The 13587-nt window shown below is 41.5% G+C and overlaps 1 long non-coding RNA gene across 1 annotated transcript; it reads left to right on the top strand.

Annotated features, from left to right (window-relative positions):
• Positions 1-6824: 6824 nt before the first annotated feature.
• Positions 6825-8217, top strand: LOC109557000 (uncharacterized). Its single transcript, XR_011565686.1, has 2 exons — positions 6825-6855; positions 7590-8217. It is a non-coding gene; the product is annotated as an uncharacterized lncRNA (long non-coding RNA).
• The last annotated feature ends 5370 nt before the right edge of the window (positions 8218-13587 follow it).

The following is a 13587-nucleotide window of genomic DNA, read 5'->3' as shown; positions in this document are numbered from 1 at the left end:
GAGTTTTCCAAGAAAATGCACTGGTCATAAAAAACACCCTCTTCCAACAACACAAGAGAAGGCTCTATACATGGACATCACCAGATGGTCAACACAGAAATCAGATTGATTATATTCTTTGCAGCCAAAGATGGAGAAGCTCTATACAGTCAACAAAAACAAGACAGGGAGCTGACTGTGGCTCAGACCATGAACTCCTTATTGCCAAATTCAGACTTAAATTGAAGAAAGTAGGGAAAACCACTAGACCATTCAGGTATGACCTAAATCAAATCCCTTATGATTATACAATGGAAGTGAGAAATAGATTTAAGGGCTTAGATCTGATAGATAGAGTGCATGATGAACTATGGAATGAGGTTCGTGACATTGTACAGGAGACAGGGATCAAGACCATTCCAATAGAAAAGAAATGCAAGAAAGCAAAATGGCTGTCTGGGGAGGCCTTACAAATAGCTGTGAAAAGAAGAGAAGTGAAAAGCAAAAGAGAAAAGGAAAGATATAAACATCTGAATTCAGAGTTCCAAAGAATAGCAAGAAGAGATAAGAAAGCCTTCTTAAGCGATCAATGCAAAGAAATAGAGGAAAATAACAGAATGGGAAAGACTAGGGATCTCTTCAAGAAAATCAGAGATACCAAAGGAACATTTCATGCAAAGATGAGCTCTATAAAAGACAGAAATGGTATGGACCAAACAGAAGCAGAAGATATTAAGAAGAGATGGCAAGAATACACAGAAGAACTGTACAAAAAAGATCTTCATGACCCAGATAATCACGATGGTGTGATCACTGACCTAGAGCCAGGCATCCTGGAATGTGAAGTCAAGTGGGCCTTAGAAAGCATCACTACGAACAAAGCTAGTGGAGGTGATGGAATTCCAGTTGAGCTATTTCAAATCCTGAAAGATGATGCTGTGAAAGTGCTGCACTCAATATGCCAGCACATTTGGAAAACTCAGCAGTGGCCACAGGACTGGAAAAGGTCAGTTTTCATTCCAATCCCAAAGAAAGGCAATGCCAGAGAATGCTCAAACTACCGCACAATTGCACTCATCTCACACGCTAGTAAAGTAATGCTCAAAATTCTCAAAGCCAGGCTTCAGCAATATGTGAACCGTGAACTTCCTGATGTTCAAGCTGGTTTTAGAAAAGGCAGAGGAACCAGAGATCAAATTGCCAACATCTGCTGGATCATAGAAAAAGCAAGATAGAGTTCCAGAAAAACATCTATTTCTGCTTTCTTGACTATGCCAAAGCCTTTGACTGTGTGGATCACAATAAACTGTGGAAAATTCTGAAACAGATGGGAATACCAGACCACCTGACCTGCCTCTTGAGAAATTTGTATGCAGGTCAGGAAGCAACAGTTAGAACTGGACATGGAACAACAGACTGGTTCCAAACAGGAAAAGGAGTTCGTCAAGGCTGTATATTGTTACCCTGTTTATTTAACTTCTATGCAGAGTACATAAGGAGAAATGCTGGACTGGAAGAAATGCAAGCTGGAATCAAGATTGCCGGGAGAAATATCAATAACCTCAGATATGCAGATGACACCACCCTTATGGCAGAAAGTGAAGAGGAACTGAAGAGCCTCTTGATGAAGGTGAAAGTGGAGAGTGAAAAAGTTGGCTTAAAGCTCAACATTCAGAAAATGAAGATCATGGCATCTGGTCCCACCACTTCATGGGAAATAGATGGGGAAACAGTGGAAACAGTGTTAGACTTTACTGCAGATAGTGACTACAGCCATGAAATTAAAAGACGCTTATTCCTTGGAAGGAAAGTTATGACCAACCTAGATAGCATATTCAAAAGCAAAGACATTACTTTGCCAACAAAGGTCCGTCTAGTCAAGGCTATGGTTTTTCCTGTGGTCATGTATGGATGTGAGAGTTGGACTGTGAAGAAGGCTGAGTGCCAAAGAATTGATGCTTTTGAACTTGGTGTTGGAGAAGACTCTTGAGAGTCCCTTGGACTGCAAGGAGATCCAACCAGTTCATTCTGAAGGAGATCAGCCCTGGGTGTTCTTTGGAAGGAATGATGCTAAAGCTGAAACTCCAGTACTTTGGCCACCTCATGCGAAGAGTTGACTCATTTGAAAAGACTCTGATGCTGGGAGGGATTGGGGGCAAGAGGAGAAGGGGACGACAGAGGATGAGATGGCTGGATGGCATCACTGACTCGATGGACGTGAGTCTGGGTGAACTCCGGGAGTTGGTGATGGACAGGGAGGCCTGGCGTGCTGTGATTCATGGGGTCGCAAAGAGTCGGACACGACTGAGCAACTCATCTGATCTGATCTGATCTGTGTGTGTGTGTGTGTGTGTGTGTGTGTGTGTGTGTGTGTGCCACCCTCAGACATCTGTTCCCCACCCAGATGAGAGAGAGTGAAAATAGTGTCTGAGTGGCACACACTTACTCAGACCAGCGGCCACAATGGGAGTGTGCACAAATTGCCTGTGGTGATGTAGACCAGCAGGCAGTTGCAACAGATGGGGGCACACTTGCCCTGAAGGGATGCCCTCCCAGTGCCCAGAGAGGCAGGGGCTGGTATGTACTGTGGGGGCTGTAGTGCCCCTACCCTTTGCATGCGACTTAACAATGGTGCCTCATTTCCTAGGCAGAACACACTTCCTCCAGTTGGCATTCCCAGCCTCAGAGCCTCTCATTCCTGTCCTCTCTGTTGTATCTGTGAAGCCAACAGTGATCCTCTCCCAGGATCCACTCTTAATCCCACACTTTAGCATTCTGCCCCTGGCAGCGCAAATGCTCTCAGAGCTAATTCCAAATGTGGTTTTAAGATGGGCAATCCTCAGGACCACTGAGTCTACTTATGTAGAAGAGGCCTTGGCTTGAGAGATGGGCAAGATGACTCAATGGGAGCCACTCCCAGTGCCTCTGAAGGCCAAAGAAGTTGGCAGGTGGGAAAGGGGTTATGATGGCTGCCCTACCCCTTCACGCCACTCAACAAAGACACCTAGCTTCTATGGTGTCCCAGGCTTTATATGCAAACTTTCCCAACTGTAGAGCTCCTTATTCCTGTCCCTTCAGGCTGTCTTTTCAGAACAACTGTTCCCTCCCTGAGTCTTCACTCCAAACCCCATGTTTCAGCACCCAATCCCTCTGCAACAGGAAACACATGATTCAGGCTAGGGTGAGCAGGGCTGTGGCACAGACCATGCATGCAGTTCTTAGTTTTGCCTTTCACAGACCGTCCTCTGCTTTGATCCCCTGAAGGCCCATTTCTGTCCCAGCTGATTTCCCCACTGTGATGGGCTTTTCCCCTCCATCTTCAGCTTCATGTCAGGGTTGCTAGTCCCTGTTTTGATTCCTCATTTCTGTTTTATATTTTTCATTTTGCATGATTATCAGTGGATTTTTCTTGTCCTTTTAGGTGTCCAAAGTCCTCCACTATTGTTCACCAAGTATTCTGTTGAGAATTATTCCATTTGTAGATGTATACTTTATATATATATATATATATATATATATATATATATATATATATATATACACGTATGAGGAAGGACAAATTTCACAACCTCTTATTCTACCAACTTGACTTCTCCTCTTTATTATAATATTTAAAAAATATACAGTAGTCAGTGGAGATGCTGCTGAGCTAGAGGAAAATGTTATGTCCTGACTTCTGGAACATGCATACCTGGTGACTGTTTCAAAGCTTTCAGGCATTTCCTCTTTCTCTTCCTCTTCATTCTTCTCTTCTTTTTTATTTTTTATTTTTTGAAGGTAAGGCATTTTATTTTTTTTCCAACTACAATTTTATTTTATTTTTAAACTTTACAAAATTGTATTAGTTTTGTCAAATATTAAAATGAATCCACCACAGGTATACATGTGTTCCCCATCCTGAACCCTCCTCCCTCCTCCCTCCCCATACCATCCCTCTGGGTCGTCCCAGTGCACTAGCCCCAAGCATCCAGTATCCTGCATTGAACCTGGACTGGCAACTTGTTTCATACATGATATTTTACATGTTTCAATGCCATTCTCCCAAATCTTCCCACCCTCTCCCTCTCCCACAGAGTCCATAAGACTGTTCTATACATCAGTGTCTCTTTTGCCATCTCGTACACAGGGTTAACTACATTCTTGAAAAGTTTCCTGATTATTTGGTCAAGACAAGTTAGTAGGTCAATTACTCACACTGATTGCAGGAAGAAATAAGAAAGATATGCAAAGACTATTACTAAATGCATTGCCAACACATCAATGTACTAAATTGGACAGTTAGGAGATATATTGATACATTAGGAAGTGAAGAGTAATATGGCAGGATGTGAGTTCTGAAGGGTTGAAGGAGAAGACAGAGAATAAACATTAAAAACTTTCAAAACTACTCTTTTTTAAAGATCTAAAACATGCTGGGATAGAGTAGAAGAAAACAAACTCATCAGATAAACCCTAAGCATGTATTCAACTTTTCAGACTTTTAGTTTTCTGATCCTCCTCCCTTCCCAAACCTACTCTCAATCACTTGTATGTGGCGGTGTGAGTCTTAAATGGTATCTTACATTCATTTTTTTAATGAAATTTAAACCTGATATTTACTATTGGAATAAAAATGATTTATTTCCTAGTAAAGTAATCTTCAGCACGATACAGCATTCTAGGGGATTGTAGGGGTCTGGTGAAATGGGACATCCAGATTCCATTAACTGTGTTCCCACAGTCTACAGTAATATAAAGCCAGCGTTGTAACTTTTCTCCTAAACCAGACATGATTCCTCACCAGCCACAGCCTATTATGAAAATCTTCAGTGCCCAAGAGGACAGTACAGAAAAGAGGACAGTTCAGCTCCAGCTGAACAGAGGAAAGGTAGACGAATTATTGAGAGCTAAATCTCTGAAAAGGCATAATGAAGTATTATGCCAGGGCTGGGGAACACGCTAGGGCATTCTCTCTTGAACTTCAGTTATTCTCTAAAAATTCATTCCATTTGTCATATTTACACTTCACATGTATCATGTAATATTTATATTTTTACTTTAATAACTTTATACAAACATCTTGAATTTTTAATTTGATTGAACATAGGAAATGATGTACATGAAATGGCAGATGAAATTTTCAAATTATAATATAATACATGTTATATATTCTTTTATATGAGAGAGTGACAGACACAGAGAGAGACAGGAAAGAAAGAGAAAGAGAGATTACAAAGGCTGGAAAACAATCTGTGAAACTGAAAACTCGTGGAAGGCCATCAGGCAAGAGGATTATCTGTTACCCAAGAAAGGCTTAGACTTTTGCTCTGTTCAGGCCTTCAGTGGATGAAGGACTACCCACCTTATAGAGGGAAACCTCCTTTACCCAGACCACTGATTTATATAGTGAAAGGTGAAAGTCTGTTGCTAAGTTGTGTGCGACTCTTTGTGACCCCACAGAATGTAGCCCTCTCTGTGTGGGATTCTCCAGGCAAGAATACTTGAGTGGGTTGCCATTTCCTTATCCAGGGGATTTTCCTGATCCAGTGATACAACTGGCATCTCCTGCTTGTTAGGCTGACTTCACCAGTGAGCCACCAGGGAAGCCCATCACATTCAAAAACATCCTTAGAGAAATACATGGAATTTGACCAATTATCTGGGCACCCTGTGCCAGTCAAGATGACTCCTAAATCATCCATGCTTCCTTCCAGCACACTGACAAATTATGGGAAGAAAGTGACCAGGAAAGAGGTTTATTTAACATATATTCCATGTAACCAGTAGGGTAATCCTAAAAATTGGTTTATATTACAGTGAAATTCTTATTATTGATTGAGAATTTTATATGAATGGCAATTAACTTCAATGACTGAATGGCTCATAGTGATTTCAACTTTCAATAAAAAAATAGTTGCTTTATGGCATTACTTACCAGATTGGGCCTTTCAATATTTCAAAGGGGAAAGACATCAGAAAATTTGAACAATGCTCTGAGCTTTTATTTAACAGAGTGAAGTAGTACAAAGAGGACAGTTGGGAGAAATTATGTAGGAGTAGGTGGTGGGTCATGTGGGTAGTTATGTGCAAAAAGCTTGCTTTCTGTTGTTGGTCTAGAGTCTGAGCTGCGCAACACGTGAATTACAGAGGATGATGCTAAACTCTTAGTGAATCCCTGTGACCCAAGGTGAAACAGATTTCTAAAGGCTGCAAGAATCAGCTTGATGTCTTTTATCTGAGGGAGAAAAGCAGTGAAAGGAGGCTCCTAGAGGTCACCACTTTACTGAACATATCTAAGTATTATGATGGGAAGGCTGGAGAGATGATCTGCACCCTGCCCTCGGTCCATTTTAGAAAAAGAAAGGAGACAGATTAGGAGGTCATGGATCAAAGGGGAAAGCATTATAAGAAGGACCTGAGGTAAAGAGAAAGGTGTCACTAGATAGCCAGGCTCTTTTCAACCCAGGATGTACAACAAAATGGCAACCAGTTCAAGTGGAACAAGGCAGGCACTTTGATAATTCATTGAAGGTGAAAGGCATCAAAGAGGAGTCTTCTCCAATCAAGAAAGGAAGCCTTTGACTCCAAGTTAAAGAACCCTCACAAATCCTCCCACTGCCATAAATGCTTGAAATGAGAGCATAAGACAGGGATGCTGTGAGTCATGGGGAGATAATCCAGTGAGGAGATCCTGGAGCAGGACATTTCCTCTTTCTGGAGTCCCTGTCAAGCCACTTATGGATGGATTTGCATTTTGGTTGGGAAATGACTGAACCGGGCCTGTTTTGGCAGCTCTGCTCCCTCCTGGGTGGGGCAGCAAGTCCCTATAAAAAGGCCCTCTGCTGCATCACTGCCATCCTCCTGCTACTCAAGTCCGGATAGCCTTTGGAGAACCTGGTGAGTCTGAGTCTTCAGTTCAGCTTTATTCTTGGGCTCTCTACTTATGAATTAATTCTGGCTATAGCAAATTTGGTGTGTCCAAAGTTATTGTCATGACTTAGTGCTTCTTAGTGGATGGGAGCTTGGAATTTGAACACAGTGATATACAGTATTTATTAAGTTTCTAGTACAGAGTTTGAATTCCTTTAAGGAAGAGATTAAAACAAAATCCGTGACAAGAAGAGGTAAAGAACGGAGCACTTTTCCTCTTTCTGTTTCTTTCTTGTGTCCTTCTGCTGTTATTTAAGAGGCATTTATCTTTGAAGGTGTGGGGCCCTTGTATCCTTTCTTGTGGCCATTTGTTCTATACAAATGTACAAATGTACAAAATACTTCTGGGACCTCATGAGAGATAATGATGACGAGAATCACTTGTGAGCTTACCCAGGATTTTGGAACTTATGATGGCCTTATGGAAGATGCTGTTTTCAGAAAAATAAAGAGTAGGACAACATTGATTGGTTTTCTGAAAAAATTTTTTTTGAAAAGTTGTATGTTAAAAGAAATTTTCTCTGAACCAATAATACAATTTGTTGAAGAGGGAGAGACAGCCCAGTTCATTGAAAGGGATTAAAGACATCAAACCACATTCTTAGAGACTGGAGACATTCGATCTGATATTATTACACGAGCTCAGGCTTTTCTCCCTGTAGCAGTCCCTTCTTGTGAACACTGTATGTAATTTCTTTCAGATTCTAAGACTCCAGAAAGATGTCTTATCAGCAGCAGCAGTGCAAGCAGCCCTGCCAGCCACCTCCAGTAGTGTGCCCTCCCAAGTGCCCTGAGCCTTGCCCACCTCCAAAGTGTCCTGAGCCTTGCCCACCTCCAAAGTGCCCTGAGCCTTGCCCACCTCCAAAGTGCCAGCAGAAATGCCCTCCTGTGCCACCTCCCCAACAATGCCAAGAGAAGTGCCCACCCAAGTGCAAGTAACAGCATCAGCTTTCATCCGGATCAGGAAAGGATGAGGACAGCTGACTCACCTAGCTCCACAGCTCCACCTTCATCTTCTCTTTAAAGCCTATCAAGGATACAGAAGAAGCTTCTCCACCCTTCAGCTGGCAGTATGCCTGTGGTGATTCCTGACTGCCAGAGGTTTCCTTCCTGAGGCTGCTGTTCTGCTCTCCTCTGGGAGGACAGCTGAGAAAACATCCCAGAGCTTCAGATGGAAGAGCAGTAGCTTTTCTCCCGGGCACCATGGGAGGATTCTCTCCCTCCCTTGGGTCTGTCTGTCACCTGGGCAGGGATTTCTACCAGCTGGTCAACTGTTGCTTATCCTCCTCTTCTCAAATAAAGTACAGTTCCTTTGTGTGATGTCAAAAATGTTTCCTGTCTTTCAAAACTGTTTTTAGTAATACTATACCATCATCAAGTTTTGTTTCTATCCTTTGATGCCAAGGTTCAAGCTCGCACAACCAGCGTTGTCTAAATTTTGAGTCTTACCAAAGAATACTTTTACATAATTTCAATTCCATGTTATTTCCTTAATTATCACTTGATGGTTTGAGGAACAAAATATTTGCCTCTTCAGGTTTTCAGTCCTTTTAGTAAAATGTAGGGAAAATTGTATTTTCATTTCAAACTTCTGAGGAATCAATATTCAATGAATGTGTATAATTCAGGTGGCACATGCCAGACTCATACATAGCACTTGGAAGACAGCAGGTCATCATTGTCTCCATCATCACCACCATCACCACCACCCCTTTTCTCCTCACCACCATATTTGCAGTTGACTCATTCGGCTCCACAGCTCCACCTTCATCTTCTCTTCAAAGCAAGTCATGAATACAGAAGAAGCTTCTGCATCTTTCAGCCAGCAATATGCCTGTGGGGACTCCTGACAGCCAGAGGTTTCCTTCCTGAGGCTGCTACACCACTTGCCTCTGGGAAGACAGCTGAGAAAACACAGTGCTTCAGAGGAAAGAGCAGCAGCTCTCCTCCCGGGCACCATCAGAAGATTCTCTCCGTCTTCTGTGACTGTCTGTCACCTGAGCAGGGGTTTCTACCAACTAGACAATTGTTACTTGATCTCCACTTCCTGAATAAACTACAATTCTCTTTTGTGATGGTAAAAAAAAAAATTTTTTTCCCCATTAAAAGCACATAGCAATAGCATATTGTGTTTGGGTTTATTGTTATCCTACGTTGATCTTAAAGTTACAGCTCCCACAATCAACGTTGTCTGAATTTTGAGTAATATCAGAGATCCCTTCTGATCTTCCCTAATGCGTCAGTGGTAACGAATCAGCCTGCCAATGCAAGAGACATGGGTTCATTCCCTGGTATGGGAAGATCCCACATTCCGTGGAGCAACTAAGCCCATGTGACACAACTATTGAGCCTGTGCTCTAGAGCCCAGAAACCCCAACTACGGAGCCCACATGCTGCAACTACTGAAGTCCAAGCGCCCTAGAGCCTGTGCTCCACAAGAGAAGTCAGTTCAGCGTGAAGTCTGCACACCACAACCAGATAGAAGCCCTGACTCATGGTAGCTGGAAAAAAGCCCATGTAGCAGTGAAGACCCAGCATTGCCAAAATAAATTAATAAGTACACTGTTTAAAACAGAAAGAAAGCTCTTTTTAAAAAAGATTATTTCTATATAACTTAGAATCATGTTAATTATTGCTTGACTAATTTGAGTAAACAATTATTTAACTCCTCAGAATAAAGTCCCTTTACTGAAATGGGGAAAACAGTGTTAACTGCAAAATATCTGAGGCATAAAAATTACATGATTGTGTGTACTTTAATTTGCACATGTTGGGGCACAGAAATGGCACTGGGAAGACAGCACATCATCATTGTCTCCATCATCACCACCATCACCATCATCGCCTCACCACCATGCTTGCTGCAGCAGGGAAGTGACACGGACATAACTAGCACAGCAACCAAGATTCTTAGGCTCCATTGCCCCTTCACTTTCTCGTTGTTCTTTTTCTCTTCTAATGTAACCTTGTGTTTAATGTGATACTGCAGATCAAGGACTTTTGGAATGTAGTGGCATATTCTGCATGAAATTATAGCAGCTCTGAAAACATGGGTAGTGCAGAAGGATGGAAATTTAAAGGATCCTTACCAGGTAAAGTTTGGTCACCTCTCCATGTGTACTACTTGCTCTTCTTATTCCAACAACTCATTAACCTCAGAGCCTTAAATGTTTTTTCACGTCTGAAATTACTTCTCTGTTTTGACACCAAGAATTGATGCTTTTGAACTGTGGTGTTGGAGAAGACTCTTGAGAGTCTCTTGGACTGCAAGGAGATCCAACCAGTCCATTCTGAAGGAGATCAGCCCTGGGTGTTCTTAGGAAGGAATGATGCTAAAGCTGTAAGTCCAGTATTTTGGCCACCTCATGCGAAGAGCTGACTTATTGGAAAAGACTCTGATGCTGGGAGGAATTGGGGGCAGGAGGAGAAGGGGATGACAGAGGATGAGATGGCTGGATGTCATCACTGACTCGATGGACGTGAGTCTGAGTGAACTCCGGGAGTTGGTGATGGACAGGGAGGCCTGGCGTGCTGTGATTCATGGGGTCGCAGAGAGTCGGACATGACTGAGTGACTAACTGAACTGAACTGAACTTGAAGAACATTGAGGTTTACAATGTTTTTTTAGATTTACAAAGTCACTGTATCTAGGCAACTTTTTTCTAATGTTTAGCTTACTAGTCAAGTAAGCTATGAAAAAGGATATGTTCTTAACCAACCTATTCTTTAATTTAACTTTTGTTGTGTATTGGAGTATCGTTGGTTAACAATGTGTTATTCTAAGGTGTACAGCAAAGTCATTCAGTTCTACATGTACATGTATCGATTCTTTTCAAATTCTTTTCCTATTTAGGATGTTATATGATTATTGAGCAGAATTCCATGTTCTATACAGTAGGTCTTTGTTGATTATCCATTTTTTTAATTTTATTTTTTATTGGGTTGTTTTACAACACTGTATTAGTATCTTCTATAAAATGAAGTGAATCAGTTATATATATACCTTATATATATACCTATTTCCCCTCACTCTTGGATTTTCCTCTCCTCACCCTCCACCTCATTTCACCTGTACTGGTCACAACAGAGCAGTGAGCTGAGCTCCTGGGTTAGCTGGCAGGTTCCCACTAGCTATTTCACACAAGGTAGTGTATGTATGTCAATCTTAATCTCCGAAATCATCCCACCCCCTCTTACCAGCCCACTCTGTATCCACATGTCCTTTCTCTATGTCTGCATCTCTATTTCTGTGCTGCAAGTAAGTTCATCTGTTCCACTTCTCTAGATTCCACATATATACACTAATATATGACATCAGTTTCTCTCTTTCTGACTTCACTCTCTATGATAGACTCTAGATCCATCCATGTCTCTACAAATGACTTAATTTCAATCATTTTTATAGGTGAGTAATATCTGTATGTAGGTCAAAAAGCAACAGTTAGAACCTGACATGGAAAAACAGACTGGTTCCAAATTGGGAAAGGAGTATGTCAAGGCTGTATATTGCTTATTTAACTTCTATGCAGAATACATCATGCGAAATGCCAGGCTGGATGAAGCATAAGCTGGAATCAAAATTGCCGTGAGAAATATCAATGACCTCAGATATGCAGATGACACCATCCTCATGGCAGAAAATGAAAAGGAACAAAAGAACCTCTTGAAGAAAGTGAGAGAGGAGAGTGAAAAATCTGGCTTAAAACTCAACTTTCAGAAAATGAAGATCATGGCATCAAGTCCCATCATTTCATGGTAAATGGATGGGGAAACAAGGGAAACAGTAAGAGACTTTATTTGGGGGGGGCTCTAAAATCACTGCAGTTGGTGACTGCAGCCATGAAATTGAAAGACGCTTGCTCCTTGGAAGAAAAGCTATGACCAACCTAAACAGCATATTAAAAAGCAGAGACATTATTTTGCCTACAAAGGTCCATCTAGTCAAGGATATGGTTTTTCCAGCAGTTATGTATGGATGTTAGAGTTGGCTGATAAAGTAAGCTGAGCACCAAAGAATTGATACTTTTGAACTGTGGTGTTGGAGAAGAAACTTAAGAGTCCCTTGGACTATAAGGAGATCAAACCAGTCTGTCCTAAAGGAAATCAATCCTGAATATTCCTTGGAAGCACTGATGCTGAAGCTAAAACTCCAGTATTTTGGCCACCTGATGCGTAGAACTGACTCATTGGAAAAGACCCTGATGCTGGGAAAGATTGAAGGCAAGAAGAGAAAGCGACAACAGAGGATGAGATGGTTGGATGGCATCACCGACTCAATGGAATGAGTTTGAGTTTGAGCAAGCTCTGGGAGTTGATGGACAGGGAAGCCTGGTGTGCTGCAGTCCATGGAGTCGATGCTGGGAAAGACAAAGGCAGGAGGAGAAGGTGATAACAGAGAATGAGATGGTTGGATGGCATCACTGACTCTATGGACATGAATTTGAACAAGCTCCAGGAGTTGATGGACAGGGAAGAGTGGCATGCTGCATGCAGTCAATGGGGTCACAAAGAGTCAGTGACGACAGTGACTAAACTGAACTGAGTATTCCATTGTTTATATGTACCATGTCTTCTTTATCCATTCACTCACTGATGAACATTTAGGCTGTATCCAGGTCCTGGCTATTGTAAATAGTGAAGCAATGACCATTATTGATTTCTCAGGGAATATGCCCAGTAGTGTGCTTTCTGGGTCATATAGTAACTCTATTTTTAGTTTTCTAAGGAACCTCCATACCATTCTCCATATTGGCTGCATCAGTTAACATTCCTACCAGCTGAGGTGGGTTGCCATTCCCTTCTCCAGACGATCTTCCCTAGACAGGGATCACACCTGGGTTTTGTGCACTGTAGGCAGGCTTTTTACCATCTAAGCCATCAGGGAAACCACAACAGTGCATGCGGATTCCTTTTTCTCCACACCCATCCAGCATTTATTGTTTGTAGCTCTTTTTGATGATGACCATCCTTACCAGTGTGAGATAATACCTCGTTGTAGTTTTAATCTTCTTTTCGCTAATAATTAGTAATGTTGAGCATGTATCCATGTTCCTCTTGGCCATCTATATGTCTTTGGAGAAATGTCTATTTATGTTTTCTACCCATTTTTTTGATTGGGTTGCTTGTTTTTTTTTTTTTTTTATATCAACCTATATGAGCTGTTTGCATATATTTTGGAGATTATTCTCTTGTCAGTTGCTTTATTTAAAAATATTTTCTTGCAATCTGAAGATTCTCTTGTTGTGGTTTCCTTTGTAGTGCAAAAACTTTTAAGTTTAATGAATTCTCATTTGTTTATTTTTGTTTTTATTTTTGTTACTCTAGGAGGTGGTTCAAAAGAGATCTTGCTGTACTTTATGCCAAAGTGTGTTCTTCCTGTATTTTCCTCTAAGAGTTTTATAGTGTCTGGTCTTATATGTAGGCTTTTAATCCATTTACAAAATGGAATTAATTCCATTTATTCCATGTACAAAAAAGATCTTCACTACCCTGATAATAACAATAGTGTGCTCACTCACCTAGAGCCAGACATCCTGGAATGTGAAGTCAAGTGGGCCTTAGGAAGCATCACTACGAACAAAGCTAGTGGAGGTTATGGAATTCCAGTTGAGCTATTTCAAATCCTGAAAGATGATGCTGTGAAAGTGCTGCTCTCAATATGCCACAAATTTTGGAAAACTCAGCAGTGGCCACAGGACT

The sequence above is a fragment of the Bos indicus genome, chromosome 3, assembly GCF_029378745.1.
Source record: "Bos indicus isolate NIAB-ARS_2022 breed Sahiwal x Tharparkar chromosome 3, NIAB-ARS_B.indTharparkar_mat_pri_1.0, whole genome shotgun sequence".
NCBI classification, from domain to species: Eukaryota; Metazoa; Chordata; class Mammalia; order Artiodactyla; family Bovidae; genus Bos; species Bos indicus.
This window is presented reverse-complemented; position numbering and strand designations above follow the sequence as displayed.